The sequence below is a fragment of the Microcebus murinus genome, chromosome 1, assembly GCF_040939455.1.
Source record: "Microcebus murinus isolate Inina chromosome 1, M.murinus_Inina_mat1.0, whole genome shotgun sequence".
NCBI lineage: Eukaryota > Metazoa > Chordata > Mammalia > Primates > Cheirogaleidae > Microcebus > Microcebus murinus.
The window spans coordinates 84,115,832-84,134,256 of NC_134104.1; the positions used below are offsets into that span (position 1 = coordinate 84,115,832).

The 18,425-nt window shown below is 41.3% G+C and overlaps 1 pseudogene; it reads right to left on the reverse strand.

The window, feature by feature from the left end:
* Window positions 1-646: 646 nt before the first annotated feature.
* Window positions 647-1,983, reverse strand: LOC105855750 (uncharacterized; annotated as a pseudogene).
* Window positions 1,984-18,425: the final 16,442 nt, after the last annotated feature.

Here is an 18,425-nt window from a genome sequence, read left to right on the forward strand (position 1 = left end):
TCTTGTTTCTATAATTAAATCCTAATTAGCCATCAAAGAAGGTTAATGCATATATAACCTTTCAAAGATGAACAGAAGCCACAAAAAATTTTATTCACAAGGCTTTAAGGATTATCTATTTAAAGTGCTCATTTCCAATAGTAACTATAAGAATGTTAATGTGTCATGTCAACACACAAAGCCATAAGTAGATCCATCATGCTGGAAAATTTTTATGACATTTATTAGGATATTCTTGCCATAATAACAAGCAATCCATGCATTTCCTACATGGCTCCTGTGTGGCAATTAATCAAATTCTAGAAATATCATAAGGGAACTTAATAAAGGAGATCATACAACATAAACAATCCATGCCTGCGGTAGAAGCTTGCAGCCTTTCATTTTTGTTATGAAGCAGCACCAAAATAGTAAAACTGCTTGGTTACTCAATCAGCCTTCACCGTGACAAGAATTGATTACTTCTGTACCGTATTCTAAAAACTTGTCGGTGTAAATAACTAACGTCAATATCAGGAGCTTTATAACCATGTATAAGTCAGAGCTGTGTACATCTGGTTTGTGATGAACAAATGAAGCATTAAGAAGCCACACAAAGGAATGATACTGGTGCATGGATACAGGTGGATTCCCACAGAGGCGACACTCAGTCTCTCATATCCACATGGTCTTCATCATGGTCATCCCCATTCACTGTGGATTCTCTTTAGCAAATCACCAGTTCCCTTTTCCACAGAACATTCCTTTGTTTTATGAGAGTCTTCTTATATTGGTTTCTGCTCTTTTTTCTCTTTCTTGTGTTTATATCCCGGTTCCTCTTCATCCTAATCCTGAGCAATCTATTTTACATCTTTATTACTCTCTGATTTTCTTTCCCAGTGCTTTTTCTTATCTTTGCTATTCTTCTCCTTGCTTGTTGATCATTCTCTTTCATCTCTACTTTCTTTGTCTTTATCTTTCTCCTTCTCCTTTTTATGTCTCCTAGGAGATGGTGAGCAGGACAATTTTCTTTCAGGAGATGGAGGCCTTTTAGGAGATCTCGTTCCACTCCTGCTTATTTATCCTCATCTCTCTCTGCCTGTACTTCTAGAATGTCTAGCTGTGTTGTTAATTTTTGGTGGTGTTTTGGAATGTTTGTTTTCTTTGTCTTCTTTCTTTTGTTTCTAGTTTTCGATGTGTTCCTTGACTTCTCTTTCTGGAATGAGATCTTCTCTGTCTTGGATGTTTGGATTGTTGCCTATTCCTTGACTTATAATGTGATCACCTCCTCAATCCATTTCTTGATTGCCTGTGTCTAAAAGACAAAGGGGTCCTTCTCCTCCTGGAATGTGAATCTTGACTTTCAATGACTTTTTTTAATTCTTTTTTTTATCTACCATGCTCCAACCTTTGGATCACACAGATTCATGTCTATCCCAAATGCAAAATGCATTCATCCCTCCCAACATTCTAAACTCTCAAGTATGACAGATCAAAGTCAAAAAATGTCATGTACAGCTCATCCACTCAAAAGTTCAAAATTTCATGTAAATCATCTACATCAAGTATACATGTGGTACATGAGGATATTTTAAAATTTGACCCCTGGCAAATTACCCTCCATCTGTAGACCTGTGAAACTAAAGAAATGACATATCCTACTCCCAATGTGCAGTGCTTGGATGAACAATTATAGAGATTCCAGTTTGAAAAGTGGAAAAATGGAAAGTACAAGAAAGTCACTGATCCAACATAGTTCTGAAAATGAGCTGGGCATAGTCCAGGAGGAATTTCTTAATTACTATCAAAAGCCGGGACTAATCCTCTGTGAATGGGGCTTTGCCTCTGGGCTCTTGGTTCTGCACTTGTCTCCTCTTCATTGAAATCGTTACTTTTTACTTTCTTCTCATATTTCATTGGTTTTTCCTCTTCATCCTCATGGCAGTGTCCTCCCCTTAATGGCTCGGGAGATGCTTCACATGAAATTGGTCTGATATTGACCATGTCATGGCTCTAACCATCTCCTACAAGGGCTGCCCTCATGATCTCAGGCTCCTTTGGATCTTCTGTACTGACCTGACTTCTGCCAGTCATGATTGCTTTCAGCTCACCTGAGTGGTTTAGGAGAAAGCCTCGGACTGCAGATAACCAGGACCCATTTCTCCCTGTGCTATCTTCAAGAGGTGGAGAAAATAAGAGGGATGTTTGTAAAAAATAATGACCCACATGATAGCTGAGATTCTCCAGCGGTTAAATCAGAGGGAGAAACCTAAAGGAGAATGGAGAAACTAAAAACCAGAGTGGGAAATCAGGGTTCCTGCTTGTGTCTCCTATCACGTGGGACATATTATGTGGAAAAAGGGACAGTTCCCAAAGAAAGGGAACAAGGGACTGGCTCTGCTATAGCTGAGTTCTTGAAGCTATTGGAGCTCTGGGGATTTTTCCCCAGGATGTATATTTAACAGTGGCCTTTTTTCTAGGGAAATTTCTCTGAAATAGATTCTTGGGCCTCTCTAGAGATTTCTAACAAGTATCCCAGTGACTAATATACATGTTCTTTAGCTCTGTGTCTAGAAAAGTTTAAGATATCTTTATGCTTTGTGTTATTTTATTTAACCATCTGAAATCTTAGTGGTGAATGCTGCCCCATTTATTTTATACATGAAGATTATAGCTTCAAAGAGGGCATAGAAATTCTTCTTTAAATCATCCTTGCCATGTGTTAAGCTGACATTTAAATCTCAGATTGCCTTTGCCAATGCTATGCTTTTATTATTTCTGCACTGACCCAGGATGGAATTTGGTTGGGATCATGGTTGGGATTAGAACTCTTTGGTAAAAGTGAGCTATTCCTAGTGATGGTTAATGATTCAGTAGATAATTATTTACTGACTGTTTTCTGTAGCAGGTGTTTGTGGAGACACTAGAGACTCTGCTCTGAGGAAAATTATCTTCTTATCAGGAGACACATAGTTTATAGATAATCACATAAATATATTTTATTTGTGATTATGTTACATATAATTTGATACTTTGTGTTGTTTGGTCCCCTCAAACCAGTCAGTTATTGAAAACTAAGTATAAATAACAGGACTGGGCCAGGCATGGTGGCTCACACCTGTAATCCCAGCACTTTGGGAGGCCAAGGCAGGAGTATTTCTTGAGGCTAGGAGTTTAAGACCACCCTGGGCAGCATTGAGAGATCCTGCCTCTATTAATGATAGAGCTTTGAATACTGTTGCTACATGACAACATGACTGTTGTCATGGCTACTCATGAGGCTGAGTAAGGAGGATCACTTGAGCCCAGGATTTTTAGGCTGCAGTGAGGTATGATCATATCACTACATGCCAATCTTAGTGACAGAGCAAGACCCTCTACTTCAAAAAAACAAAACAAAACAAAACAAAAAAACAGGACTAAAGACCTATAGAACTGTGATAAAAGATTTGTCCCAGGAAAGAACCATCTGATATTTTATTGTAACAGTGGAAATAACTACGTTGGATCCTAAATCCCAGAAATTGAAATGTGAGTTCCTGGTGGAGAGTTAGGTACTTTGGACAGGGAAGCTGAGGCCAAGGCTCATGAGGCAGCCCTGCTGCCTTCAAGCAATGAGGGAGTTGAGGAAAACCCCTTAGTCCTTCTGGGCCTCAGTTTCCTCATCAGAATAGGTTTGCCCTGAGTCTCTGAGGGGTAGAGGTGAATAGTAAAGGTGCCCTGGGACCTGCAGCAGAGACCTGACCTCGATCCCTACTTTGATTGTCTCCTGCAGGAACCACAGCCGAGCCCACACCGTGAGAACACAGAACTGAGGGAGCAGATGGAAGAAAGAAAGTCAGCAGGTTTGGGAGAGGAGAATAACCAACAGTACCACAGTAACAGTGGAGCAGGTGGAAAACAAAGGGAGTTAGAATAAAGACTAATTGGGTTCAGAAGTCAGGGATCACTGAGGAATTCATGTCCTCACCCAAACCCTCAAGGAGCAGCCTGGGCTGAGCAGTGAGGATGGGAGAGGAACTTATTGCACAGTGAAGCTATGCACCAGACCAAGTAGACCCACAGGTGACTCAGAGCTGGTTTCTTCTGAGGGAAGCCACAACTCCAAGATGGGGAGGATGCAACCATAAGGCCCTGCTGGGTTCTAGGAGCCTCTACCTCAGGTCAGCTGTGGCAGTGTATACCCTCCAAGTAAAAGTGGGCTTAGCAGGAGATGGGCTGGAGATGTCCATTTGCACCCTAAACACTTTTGCTCTAGATCGGTGAACCAGGGAAAGGGGACCCTTGTATAGGAAGTAGTGATACTTGGACTACTTTTTAGCCCTTTCAGTTGAGAAGGGTCTGTGGCAACCCAGGGAATGGGTGGAGAAGTCACAGACACATATTCCTCATGACAGGGTGAACCAGGATGGGAATTCCTGAGAGCAGTCTCATTTCCATCAGGCAAAGCAGTCCCACTTCACACAGGGGAGTGTTCCAGGGCATGGATACTGTAGGGCAGGGGTCTCTCCACAAAAGGAGACATACAGCATCCTGACAGGAAGCAGAGCATTGCTCACAGGATGTTTAGGAAAAGAATGTAGATGGGATGATTGGAGATTGAAACCACTTTCATTCAATCATTGATGACAACTGCTGAGAGGCCCCTCAGTGCTGGGCCCTGAGCTGGGAGCCATGAACACAGAGAATAACAAAGTCTTATCCTGGCATTCACAGAGCTCTCAGTCTAGTAAGCAGTGAGTAATGAGAAGTGTGGTGATGGCAGAGTCATTGGAGGGATTGTCCCCTGTGGTATGGGAATGACCTCAGTGGTTGTCCTGGTCCCCCTTCTGTTTGTTTCCGCCCGCTACATGACCTCTGTGGGACACAGCATTACTGACCTCCCAGGATACAACAGACATCTGTCCTCCAGGTCATCTCAAAATAACCACTGCTAAGGACTCCAGAGAAAACTGCCAATGTTAGTAGTTACTATGTCACGGTCACCTGGAGACATCATGAGACAAGTTTAGTAGAACTTACTAGTCCATGTCTGCCAAAAAGATTATGCTGTTCTCTAATGCTTTCCAGACTTTACTAATCTCTCATCACATGAAAATAAATAATGACTCTATTTTTAGAATTTCAGTATCTCATATTTTATTCTCAGATTTCACATCAAAGAATGAATGTAGAAAGGGATAAAGCAATTTCCATGTTTGCAGTGAACATGTAGGGAAAACCCAGGCTTTCTGATATTCAAGTGGTTGATGTACTCATAGAGACAGAAAACTCACACACCTCTTGTTTCACTCTTCTGTTCATCCTATCCAATTCTGTAAAATATAACATCTGTACTTATTTAGGGAAGTTGGATTCTCAGTTAGCTGAGTTCAATGAATGCAGTTCCTGATCCCTGTCGGTAAAGTCTTGTGCCAGTTACACTGATCAGAAGGAGGGTGTACCAATTCTTACTGAAAAGAGGTGGAAGTTGTCTGCTCCAAATTCAGCAAGGCATTTCTGTAGGTGGGGAACCAGTGGCTCACACCAAAGGCTCCGTCTGCTCATGAGGAAGACAATGATGAGGAGCAATGACAGTCCTGGGCTTTCCACTCCCAACAGATTCAAGTCAAAACCACCTGGAGAATCTCCTGCAGAGAGTGTCCTGGATGCCAGTGTCATAGTTGAGTGTCACCCATCTTTAGCATGGGGTCCCATCCATATGTTTTATTTCACAGATCATATTTAGATTATAACAAAAAGAAGAGAAACACTGCAGTGATAGACTAGAAAACCTTAAATCACATCTGGTTGGGCAATGGATCTCTGAAAAGATCAAGATCCTGCTGAGAAAGTGAAGCTTTGGGAAATACATGGATGAGTTGGGTTAGGTGTCACATAGTAAGAAATAATTTATTGCATTTCACAGAACCCGATGACTTCTGGAGACACAACTTTCTCCAAGTGATCCAAATCATGGCCCTATACACCAAATAATTAAGAGAAGCATCATAAAGAATGCAAATTAAAAAAAAAGAGAGAGAAGCATCACGTCCATTGATCTCACCAAATCAGGAGGTCTTTAATGCAGTAAATACACTGGGAAAATGGATTTGCCTCTAGTGCCAAGGAATAATACAGATCCCAGGAAGCAGAGTGGAACTCATTACAGTGACCAAAACGTAGCATATAAACTGGCTGCAGGCTTTGGAGCTGTAAATGAGCTTCTCAGAGCAATAGAAACATGACCTCTTCAAAAAATGTGTTTGGTGAAAATGTGGACTCAATGAACACTAAAGCATAACATAGATCTCAAAGCCAATATCATTCTACAGTGTAGTATGAGGATGGTTTATGGTGTGAGAGATACACGTTCAAAAGTGGTTGGGCAATCCTCCTTCCTTCACTTTGACATGAATGCCCATGATAACATGTGTTACACCCACAACTCAGGCAAGTCCACCAGTTGAACTGCATAGACCTGGGCTACAGGGGTGTCTCCCAAGTCTCAGGCTCACAAGACCTGGGGGAAATGGAAACTAAGAACATGAAGAAGTGGATCAGGAAATCCCTCTCCCCTGCCTGCCTGCTCCTCTCACATCAACCTCACCTGCCGTGTCTCTGAACCCCATTGCATACGTACACTGTGAAGCCTCATCACCCCAGACTCAGGACCTTGACCTTTCCATGTTCTGTTAGAGGAACACAACCACAGGTCGACAGTGTTAGGTTAACTCACACAGATCTATGGAGCAATGCTCCAAAAATCTGCTTTTGATCCCTGTTCTGTGCAGTATGTGGGTGGACAGAATAAAAACGTAAAACCTATCATCAGGTTTACAAGTCTTCCCAATATAGACAGTCACTTCGTGTATTCAAGGATATATACATAAACTATTTTAATCACTTTGACAACTGGTAAAGAGAACATGAGGATCTACAATGAAATCCATTAGTAGTAGCAAGTATGAAATATAATGTTTAGTGACATTAAATAAAAATCCAAAGCAACCCACATATAGGGGAGGAACATGGGGGTAGGGAAGTCAAACTTGATGTAGGTATAATGAAAGACACACAACTGCCACAGTGACAGAATAGACGCCAATAGCAAACTGGAATGCAACAAGAATATTGAGACAACACAAAAACCATATTGAAAAACTAAGTATTTTTTCACTTAATATTATAAACTACATTTTGTTCTATACATTTTAATGGATTTGGAGATTTAAAAGAAGATATAGAGAATGTCATGAGAGATTTATGTTTTCACATTGCAAAAGGTCTACATTATTCAATTCAGGAAAAGCCCTATAATCTGTTTTAATGGTAAAGAAATGGTGGAGTGACTACTTAACAACGCTGAAGAAAATAAAATTTGTGGAGAAACTTTATGCCTAGTTATCTTCATACATACACAAGAATGAACAATAGGAAACATGCTTAGATTTACTGGGAAAGTGATGGATCTGTGGCATGGGCACAAGGCTACACTGTTCTTGAGCCTGGTTGCTCAAGGGGTGTCTCCATCAGTGTCGACCTTCAGACTAGACCACGTGGCTTATGTATTAGCATGGCCCATGCAACTGGAAGGCAGGGGCTCTTAAGATTCCATGGCACCTTGACCTTGTAATTCTGTTATTGCAGCCTCAGGCCATTACCTGACACGCTGAGCTCTACCTCATTCATTTCAGTTGGAGTTTGAGCTACAGGCAGTGCCTTTGTCTCTGAGCACTGGCATCTTAAACCTGGTTTTTATAGTGAAGGACTGTGAAGTTCTGTGTGGTGTTGATTAAGTTTTTACCAACAGTAAGTTAAGAATTAAAGTGTTTTTCACCCCCAGTCCTGACAACACCTATTTGATTTCATTTGTGTTTCACCCATAATGTGTTTGGATTTCTTCTCCCTGATCCCTGGCTGTATCTCTTCTGCCACACACATTAGCATGGCAGGATCTCTCAGCACTTTTTGTGGTCAAAGGGTAGAGATGAACATCCTGGAAATCAATAAGGAATTGCACTCCTGGCTGGCAGAGAGCAAACAGCAGTTATGAGACCTCAAGGAGAAATTGCTTACCTCTGAAGCTACTGCCTACTCCTTGGCCAACCAGCTGCAGAAATATAATAAGTTCTATAGGTTCAACATCCTCAAAGGGATGAACAATTACATGTCTTCTCTCTGAGAAAATGAATTATCTCTAGACTTGATTCTTCTCTTTATCAAAATACATTTTATCCTGACTACATTCCTAGAGAGAGAAAAGTGGGTATTTTAACCTCATTGTTCTGAGGATGGAAAAACTGAGGCACAAAGAGTTTAGTCCTGATTATAAGTGAAGAGCAGAATAGAACTTGGGTTAACATCTCAGTTATTTACCCTGCAGCAGACAAGGAAGTGCCTGTGATTTTTAGGAACAAGCTGAACTTGTTTGTATTAGGTCCTCTCTGTACTGTGTCAAATCCTGCAGTCAGATTACAACACAATTGTTCAGATTTCTGGAACTAACGAACTTCCATTCAATTCAAACTTCTATTTAGGCCCAACAGGAAAGCTCTGTGCTGGTTTCACTGGGAAAGGTGGCAACAGGACACAGTATCTGCTTTAAAGAAGCTTCCAGAGGAGTGTGCTCCTAACAAAAATTGTGGCATTCCCAAGTGACACCATCACGAGGGCTAACCATGGTGGGAGGGAATTTCTGCTTCCTGGAACACTGGTTCTGTGTTGAGTGCACAAAAGTCACTTGACACCCAGTTGGTGTGATTCTGGAGATGTTAGGGAATCTCACGCACCCCTCTATGTCCCCTGACGTGGTGAACCTTCAGGGACGCAGGACGGCCAGCAGGTACAGGTGGACTTTGAAGGTCTGAGCTATGAGACATGCAGCACAAGTGAGAGGAGGACGAGGAGGAGAGCACAGCCCCTGTGACAAATAAACCAGCATGTGAGGCAGGCCTCCCACCACCCCCAGTCAGCCTGGCCACTGCCAGCCCTTGTCTGCTCAGGAAGAGAAGTTTTAGTGACTGAAGGGATCCTGGGAACAGGGGCATATGCACAACAGCAGGATTAGAGGGAATCTTGCAACTCTGAGGCTGAATGTGCATCATTCTCCTAAATTATTTTTGAATAAACCAATGGGGGATTGTTTTTTAATCAAAAGGACTTAAAGAGAAAAGTAAAAATTGAAGCCTGCTAGGCAAGTGAAGAGATGAGTTTTGGCAAAGAGCAAACTATGTTTAACACCTTTTCTTATAATCATGATATAAGCAAATGAAAATATTGTGCAATGGAAGAAGAGGGAACAAGGCTGAAGACCTAGTTGAGTTAACAGTGCAGTTCGTAGAGCAAAGATCCTGGGAATGTCTCTGGGGCTCCAAAGCAAGTTGCCTGTCTTCTCTGTGCCTCAGTTTCCTCCTCTGTTTATATGGTGCTACTGTAGCGCCTATTTCTTTAATTTGTACTTAATACATTAGTCAATTCTTGTAAAGCTTTTATAGCACTGCCTGACAAGAGTAAACACTCTGAATTCATAGTTGTGTTACTTCTAATTTAACTCGAGCTTCACTAGTGTTTGGGAATTTTTCTCTCAGATCTTTGTGGTCTATTGCTTTCTATTTTACACAAGCGTATCCAGGTTAAGATTTTTTTTTATCTCTGAGATACTTGTGCGTTCTTTATATTCCCAGCACAAGGAAGCCATCATCAGTCCTGTAGTCCACCAGGCCTTCCCAGCTGCACAGGAATCACTGTTTCATGCCCCAGTGCTGTGTTTTTCACAGGAGGCTGCACAGCTTGGTCAAGGGGCCCCTGATTCAGAGCCAGACTTTAGGGGATGTGAATTCTGACTCTACCAAATACCAATTCAATCATTTGTCAAGTTACTTCATTTGCCCTTGGGCTTCTTCTTCCTCATATTTAAATAGGGGATTATCAATGCCATTGAGTTGGGAGGTTGAGAAATAAAGTTGTGGAAATCCTCATATAGAGCCTGGCACTGGGGATACTTCTGTCCTTGGGATAGATCCCGCCTCCTCCCCTGTAGGCAGTGACCTCAGCAGCGTGTCCAGCTTCCCATGGAGGCAGGCACCTTGAAGTCTTTCCTCAAAGTGTGAAGCATGCAGAGACATCATGGAGTCTGTGCTGGGTAAGAAGCCAAATTCCAAGGAGAAGGAGTAGGCAGAGAAGCCAGCTCTAGCTGAAAAGCTCAGGTCAGGGGTGCCGTGTGTGGGGCAGGAAGGTGGGAAGGTCTTTGAGTTTCTGAAGTCGGTCAGCTCAGCCAGGACAACAAAGAGCTCACCTAGCCAGGTGAAGGGCAGGAACTGACATGGCAGGCATGAGTTGCACACAGATTTATAAAAATAAGTCGAGAACAAAAATAATGGTAAATTTTGACCTACAACTGTTACTCAGAGCCATGTTTTCTCTTTTCAAACAAGTAACTATTAATGAGAAATTCACATAACATAAAATTAATCAAAGGAAAGTGAACAACTCAGCAGCATTTAGTATGGTCAAAATGTGCATTTAGGTGATGGAAACACTAAAAGCCCAGACTTTACCACTACACAATATAACAGTGTAACAAAATTGCTCTTGGACCCCTTACATTTATACAATTAAAACTTTAAAATATTGTGTAATCACCATCCTATTTACTATGAATCATAACCACCTCCTGATTGGATGTGGCTTCTGATTCTTTTATCCAAAGAATGTTGTCTTCTTGTTTTCTTTCATCCTTTCAATTAGCTCCAGCTGGTCCTGGCCACATTTCTTCATGTGGCTGTGTGTCCAGTCACCACACAAGGTACTGGGTGTATTTTCACATGGAAATGGCCCTGGCCAAAGTGAGGAACCAAAGGGATGTCTTTATTAAGCCAATTCAGGAAAATACCTGGCTCATTTTACAGTGGAAAAACATGAAGAGAATGTCAAGGAATCGTACAGGAGCACTTTCTGACACAGAAGAGGCTTTTCTTGTACATTCTTCTCTGTCTTTGCCACAAGCAATTCACCAAATGTGTGCCAGGATTATTCTTGGCAGGCTTCCTGGGGATATTTTCACAGAAATCTCCACCAAAGCCCATATGGATAACTGTCCTGGTCTAGGAATGAAAGATTTCCAGGCACTAGCCTGAGTGCTGTCTTTACTACCTCTGAACCTGTGATGGATTCATCCCTCCTGAATTTCTCAGTTCTTATCTGTAAAAAATGTAACACATGTAGCTGTGGTGATCATATGTGGGAATGGAATATTCGTGAATCCACCTCAGGAAAGACAAACACCCTCATTCTAGGGTGTGATAAGGTACTTGATAAAGTAGCACCCAGTGTTGGGAATGTTGCTTTATACTGGAACACTTTCCATAGAGAGAATTTCCCATAACAGAGTCAAAGTCTATTTGTTAATTTGTTATGACTGAGTAGTTAATAGTGAAAAGTCATTCTTAACTAAAGACCTTAGTTTACATTTGGGTTCACTTAGTTTACATTTGGGTTTACATTTGTTGTTCTTTCTGTGGCTTTGGGCCAATGTATAATGATGTATATCCACTATTACAGCATCAAACAGAATAGTTTCACAGCCCTAAACGTCCCCTGTTCTCTACCTATTCATCTCTCCCTCACCCCAACCCCCCAAACAACCATGTCTTTGTGTATCATCAGCAATGTGCTTTGCAAAAACTTTTTTCCCAGTCTTAAGGCTTATCTTTTAATTGTCTTGACAGTTTCTTTCACAAAGCAAAGGTTAATTTTAATGAAGTCTAATTTATCAATACTTTCTTTCATGGATTATGCTTTTGGGTGTTGTGTCTAAGGAACCAAATCTAGGTGGCCAAACCCATGGTCACCTAGCTGTTCTCTTTCATCATCTTTAGAAGCATGATACTTTTGTGCTTAGTATTTAGGTCAATGATCCATTTTGACTTAATTTTTAGAAAAAGTATAAAGTCTGTGTCTAAATTCATTTTGTTGTATGGGAATGTTCACTTGTTATAGCATCATTTGTTGAAAAGATAAACTTTTCTTCATTGAATTGCCTTTGTGCCTTTGCCAAAGATCAGTTGACTCTATTTCTGTGGTTCTACTTTTAGGCTCTCTGTTCCATTTCATTGATCCAATGAGGGGAGAAGGGCTGAAGGTTAAGTTGACCACCAGTGACCAATGGTTTAATCAATCATGTCTATGTAATGAAGCCTCCATAAAGACCCAATAATACATGGATTAGGGAGCTTCTGTATAGCTGAATCATGGAGGCTCATAGAGAGTGGTGCACCCCAGATGGGTGTGGGAGCTCAGAGCCCCTCCCCTATACTTTGCCCCCCCCATGCATCCGTTCATCCATATTCTTCATAATGTCCTTTTTAGTAAACAGGTAAACGCGTTTCCCTGAGTTCTGTGAGGCACTCTAGCAAATTCATCCAAACAAAAGAGGGGGTGGTAGGAACCCCAACTTGAATACTTGAATTCAGTCAGTCAGAAGTTCTAGAGGCTGGTACTTGTGACTGGTGTTTAGTGGGAGGGCAGTTTGGGAACTGAGCCCTCACCCTCCAGGCAGATCGTGTCAGCATTGCAGTAGAGGATACCCCATTGGCGTCCATTGCAGAATTGACTGATTGCTCAGTGGTGGGGAGAAATCCCCATATTTGGTCACAGTCATCCTCTGTGATGATTGTTGTGTGTGATGTGAGAGCAGCGAAGAAACACGGTTTGAGTTTTTCCAAATAGCTATGAAAGAAGAAAAGGACCAATGGTCTGCTGCAATCTCAGGTTATCAGTATGGAAGTGCCTCAAATGTGTGGCTCCTCTACAGAAGCTAAAAGTTCATCAGCCATTGATGGAATTTGTATTCTCTCTCCAAAGTACTGTTTGTATAACATGGAATAAATGGAGAAGAAAAACAAATGGATAGATAGATTAAATCTATAGCCTCTCTACTTGAAGCACACTTGCTCAAACTGTTTTGAATATAAGATCAAATAAGAAATAATTATTATATTGAAATCCAGTGTACAGAAAACAATACCTCTCCTTATGCATAATGGAATTTAGTATTTTCTTTTGAATATTTAAAATAAATCCTGAAGTTTACATAAATATCATAGCCCATGAATATTGTTAGCACTACAATTTGAAAGTTTTTCTTTTGGTTAATTACCGCCATTTAGTGAAATCCCCAAAGAGGATTATTATGTCTCATTCCCCTGAAAAGAATATAATAATAAATCAAAAGTGAAACTCAGGAAATGATTGTATATTTATACATCTTTATACCACTCCTAACACTGTCATAGAACAGTAAAACAGGAATCTTTCTTGAGAAAGGACTTTGGGGGAGAAGAATAGGGAGGAGAGAGAATGCAGTAAAACACAGTCATCCTTCTCATGTTCCACTTCAGACTCTACTTGATTGAGATAAGGAGAATGTGCCTGGAAATGCTTTAAGTTGTAAGTGGGGGTGGAATCAACTTCAGGGAATCAAGGATTATAAGGTGAGCCTTGGTTACAATCCCTGCTCACTCTTTGCTAATTCCGTTTGGAATTTTTCCTTTTCCATTTCTTTGCTGATCCCTTTGGAAGAATATGTTGAATATCTCTAAAACCTTATTCCTGTCCTAGCCAGCCTCTAGAGATTATTGATGGCTCTATTGGAACGTTTCTCTCACTTCTTCCAAATAGTACGGAAAGGATCTGAGGCCTGGTTCTAGTTCCAAGATTGTCAGTAAAAGATCACGTGGCTTTAGTTAAATCTTAGCCCTTTGGCACCACTCTCTCCTCATCAATAAAAGGAGGAAGGAACTGGACTTGGATGTTGTCTGAGGTCTCTGCTGGCTCTCACATCCAGGACTGTTCCCATAGTCTGCCTTCTTCCTAAAAGACTGGGATGTGGAGTTATGAGAGGGCGTAGTTCTCTGCAAAGGCCCCCTCCTTCTTGCAGTAGTGTGTTTCTAAGTGAGATGATTGACACTGAGCATGTTCCTCACCAGGAGGTGTGAAAAGCCATCACTTTGCTGCAGACAAATGAGGAAAATGGCTGATATCATCAGGTTTTGTTTAGGTGGGAACGGGGACCCTATTTCCTGTACCTCAGGCTGACTATAAGTTCAGGGAGGTTTTCTTTGGACTTGTGGCTATCACTATCCTCTTCAGTCAGCCTGAGGCTCACTTCAGCTCATCCTCCCACACAACTCAGTTTGCCCCTGGGTCTGTCCCACTTAGCCACCCCTACAGACTCAGCCATCTGCAGGACCTCACAAAGACTCTCGTTTGATTTTTTTTCTCTCTTTCTCAGCTGCCAAGTACTGCTGGAACTATGAAAAAATGAAAGTGTTTCAGAAAAAAGTAGCTTTTCTACTTGATGAAACAAAACAGCAAATCAATTTAAAGCCCAAACAGAACACAGGAGAGATCCTTCACTCAGAACTGAACTTTGGTACCACAATCCACTGTTGATGATTTCCACTCCAATAGATTGATTTATTTTGGGAAAATGAGAGTTCATCAGCCTCCAGTTGTGATCTACACTGAAGAAACTCATGCCTAGGTCAGCAGACACTGTTCAGAGACCTTAAACTAGTGCTCTTCTCATTTCCACTTCTGCAGGTCACCAGAAACAGGAGCCACCGACAGATGACAACATGTCACTCCAGACACTGCCTCCAGATGGAGTGCAATAGGAGTAGACAGTATCATCACTGCAGTGTTCTTGCTGAAAACCTTCAGCCTAAGTTGAATCACGAGGTAATTATCAGACAACTGCAGAATGTAGAACATTGAATATGACAACTGACCTGCTTTCTACAGTCAATGTCACCACAGATAAGACAACAAAAGGAGAAGAGATATTTTGATGTTCAAAAAGAGTAAAAAGATTCTGCTGTTATACTTCTTTAGTCCTATTGAAACAAAACCATCTCTTCATCTTTTTGGTGTTGTTGACAGTGGTGACATTGACTTGTTTGTAGAACAATGCTTAAATTCAGGCTAAACATTTAGCCAAGAACAGTACCTAGATAATGCTGTGTGCTTCTACTGAATACCAAATGGAGGTGAAGAATGGCCACTCTATCCAACATGGTTACCATGATGCTAGGATTGGTTACTTGGTAAAGGAGGTATCTAGGAGATTTGCCCATTTTAAAAACACCTTATTTTCTCTATTAATATGGAGGGTGATATTTGAGAATTTACAAATATACTGTTTCTAATGATTTTCCTCTAAAATTAATCATCCCTGCCTATGTCAATTATTATATACATGTGTGTACATTAGAAATTTTCTATTTCATTCCTTTCAATATATTTGTTTTTGTTGTCATTCTGTTGTAAGAAATAACATTACTCCTCTCCTCTTTTTTTTATTTTGAGACAGAGTCTCACTTTGTTGCCCTGGCTAGAGTGCTGTGGTATCAGCTTAGCTCATAGCAACCTCAAACTCCTGGGCTCAAGCAATCCTCCTGCCTCAGCCTCTCAGGTAGCTGGGACTACAGGCATGTACCACTATGCCCAGCTAATTTTTTCTATATATTTTAGTTGTCCAGCTAATTTCTTTCTATTTTTAGTAGAGATGGGGTCTCGCTCTTGCTCAGGCTGGTCTCAAACTGCTGAGCTCAAATGATCCTCCCACCTTGGCCTCCTGGAGTGCTAGTATTACAGGCATCAGACACCATGTCTGGCCTACATCTCTCATCCTGAAGAGTATTAAAATATTTTTAACTGTATCTGTGAACTTGTGGATTTTTAAGATTCACTGTTAGAATCAATCCATTATTGCTATGATTTGTTTTGGTTGAAATGGATATAATTAGGAATAAATATATATTTTTTATTTTAGTGTATTATTGGGGTACAAGTGTTAAGGTTACTTACATTGCCCATGCCCCCTTCCCCCTCCAGTAAGAGCTTCAAGCATGTTCATCCCCCAAACGTTGCACATCTTACTCGTTGTGGTTGTATATAGCCCTCCCCTTCTCCCCCCTCCCACCCTCCTGACACCCAATAAATGTTGCTCCTATATGTCCACTTAGGATATAGAAATAGGGAAATAAAAATAATGTTTTCATTTCTCTATTTCTACATATGTTGTACCCTCTCTCATATTTTACCCTATATTTAATGTAAAGAGAATGCATTATTATTATACGATAAAACACTTTCTTTGACCTAAAATAAAATTATTTGAAATAAACTGAAATATTTGTGTGAGCCTACTGTGCACATCCCTATAGACCCTTTATTAGCTCATTCAGTCTGCTGTACCAAAACACCATGAGCTGGGTGGCTTATGATCAACAGAAATTTGCTCTCTCTGAGTTCTGGAGGCTGAGAGGTCTAAGAGGGACCAGCAGGCTTGCTGTCTGGCGAGGGTCTCTTTCTTGATTCATAGATGGCCCTTTCTCTCTGTGTCCTCACATGTTAGAAGGCAGCTTTCTGGGGCACTCATCCCATTTAAGATGACTCTGCCCTTATGAATGACTCATTTACCAGAGGTCCCACCTTCTATTACCATCACCTGTTAGGGTAGGATTCAACAAAAAAATTTGAGTGGGACCCAGACATTCAGACCATTGAACCCCTGTGTGCCATCCTGAGATGGAACGGGAACAAGAGGGGATAGAGAGGCAGGATTTGGGTATAGGAAACGAAGATGAGGAGGAGACTTGCGGGCTGAATAACAAGGTGGTTCTCTTCCGGGGCCCCAGAATGGCAGTCCCTCTCTCTGGAATACTCCCGATCCCACTCTATGCGCACAGCTCACCCTGGTCTCTCATTCTACAACCTCTGTCTTCTCACAATAAAAGCTCATCACCATTCCTCCCTTTCCCTGATCCTGGGTACTCTTCCACTGGGTCTCCCTAGGCTTATGCCAAATTTTACATTACAAACAGGACTGTCCCCTCCCACCATCCACCTTCCCAGGCCTGCATTGGCCAAACCCTTATCTTGTGGTTCTGGAGAGTCCAAAGCACAAGAATCTCTCCAATGAAATGGAAGTGCAGCCTAGACACCCCATGAAATTGTGCAGTCCCTTAGCTGAGTCTGAATCCAGCCCTACCAGGTCAGGATGTCAAGCTTGAATGGAGTGAGGGAAAGATAATGCTTAGGACTTAGACATACAACTCTGAATTGGTACATCTAATGCATTATTTGCATTCATTTTTGTTTCATAATCTTCATGTGAGATAATCTCACATGTAATCTTTTATAAGCTCCATAGTTGGCTTTTCAATTTTTTTAACCTCAAAAATGTTTATATTGGCATAACGCAGAACTCTTGAATCCCACTCATTCTGTGTCACCAGAGGCAGGTGTGGGCTTCTGTGCCCCAAGACACCTGCATAAGAATGACCATAGCCACATTGTGCCTAAGGACTACAATCTGGGCACAGCCCTAAAGTCCATCATCATTAGAATGGATAACCACATTGTGGTGCATTTTGTTAGCAACAAAAATGGATACATCACTAATTATTAAATTTATAATTTTTAGTGAAATGAGACAGGTGCTTTAAAATACATATGATAAGATTACAGGTTAAAACAAGACCTGTTAGGAGTATACTAAGCAGGAAATTGTAAGGAATACAAGGAAGACAACATCATAAAGATAAGATCCTGGTACTGCTCAGGACGGGGAGTGTGATATGATTAGACATGCAAAGGTGGAAAGCTTCTGGAAACTACATAGGTTTTAGGTTTCGATCTAGGTGGAAATATGTTAAGGTATAGCAATTCATTAAGAAGTGCATTTATATTTATGTACCTTTCTGAATACTGTTTCAGATAACTAAAGAAAAAATATCATTTCCTGTCAGTACACAAAATTTCCAAGGTTGAGAGAATTGTTCTAACTACTGGGGCCTTTCACAGTAGGATGTGTGGTAACCAGGGCAGAGAAGGGCATTTTATGGTTACCCCCAAGTACTTTTTAGGCCCAGAGGTTGGGAATCCAGGAGGACAGTGTTGTTGGCATATTCCTGGTGTCACTGAGGCATTTGCACAGGATGTCTAAAAGCAGAGGTGAGGTTGGTCTTATCCAACAGAGTCCAGCAAACTTGGAGAGAAAGGTCATGTGGAGATGAGGCAGACCCTAGAGGACATGACATGAGGTTCTCATGTCCACCTCAAATGTGTCCCCACAAGCTTATACCCAATGGAAATGTGTGGGAAAACACACCCACAAACACCTTCCCACATACACACATGCACAGAGCAATAACAAAGCAAAAACAATAGCTGGCAGCAACAGCCTTAAAACAACAGACAACAATAGACTTATTTTACTAGACTGCCTTTAGCATCTAGCAAAGGCCACTCTACTTGGCCAATTTTGCTTCTACTCCAGGAATTCTGAGGCCTCTGGAGCTCTGCAAGAGAGAACCTGGAGTTATGATGGCCAATTTGGAAGGGAGGAAATATTACAAGGACCAGAAACTGGAAATGGCAACCAGAAACTCAGAATTAGC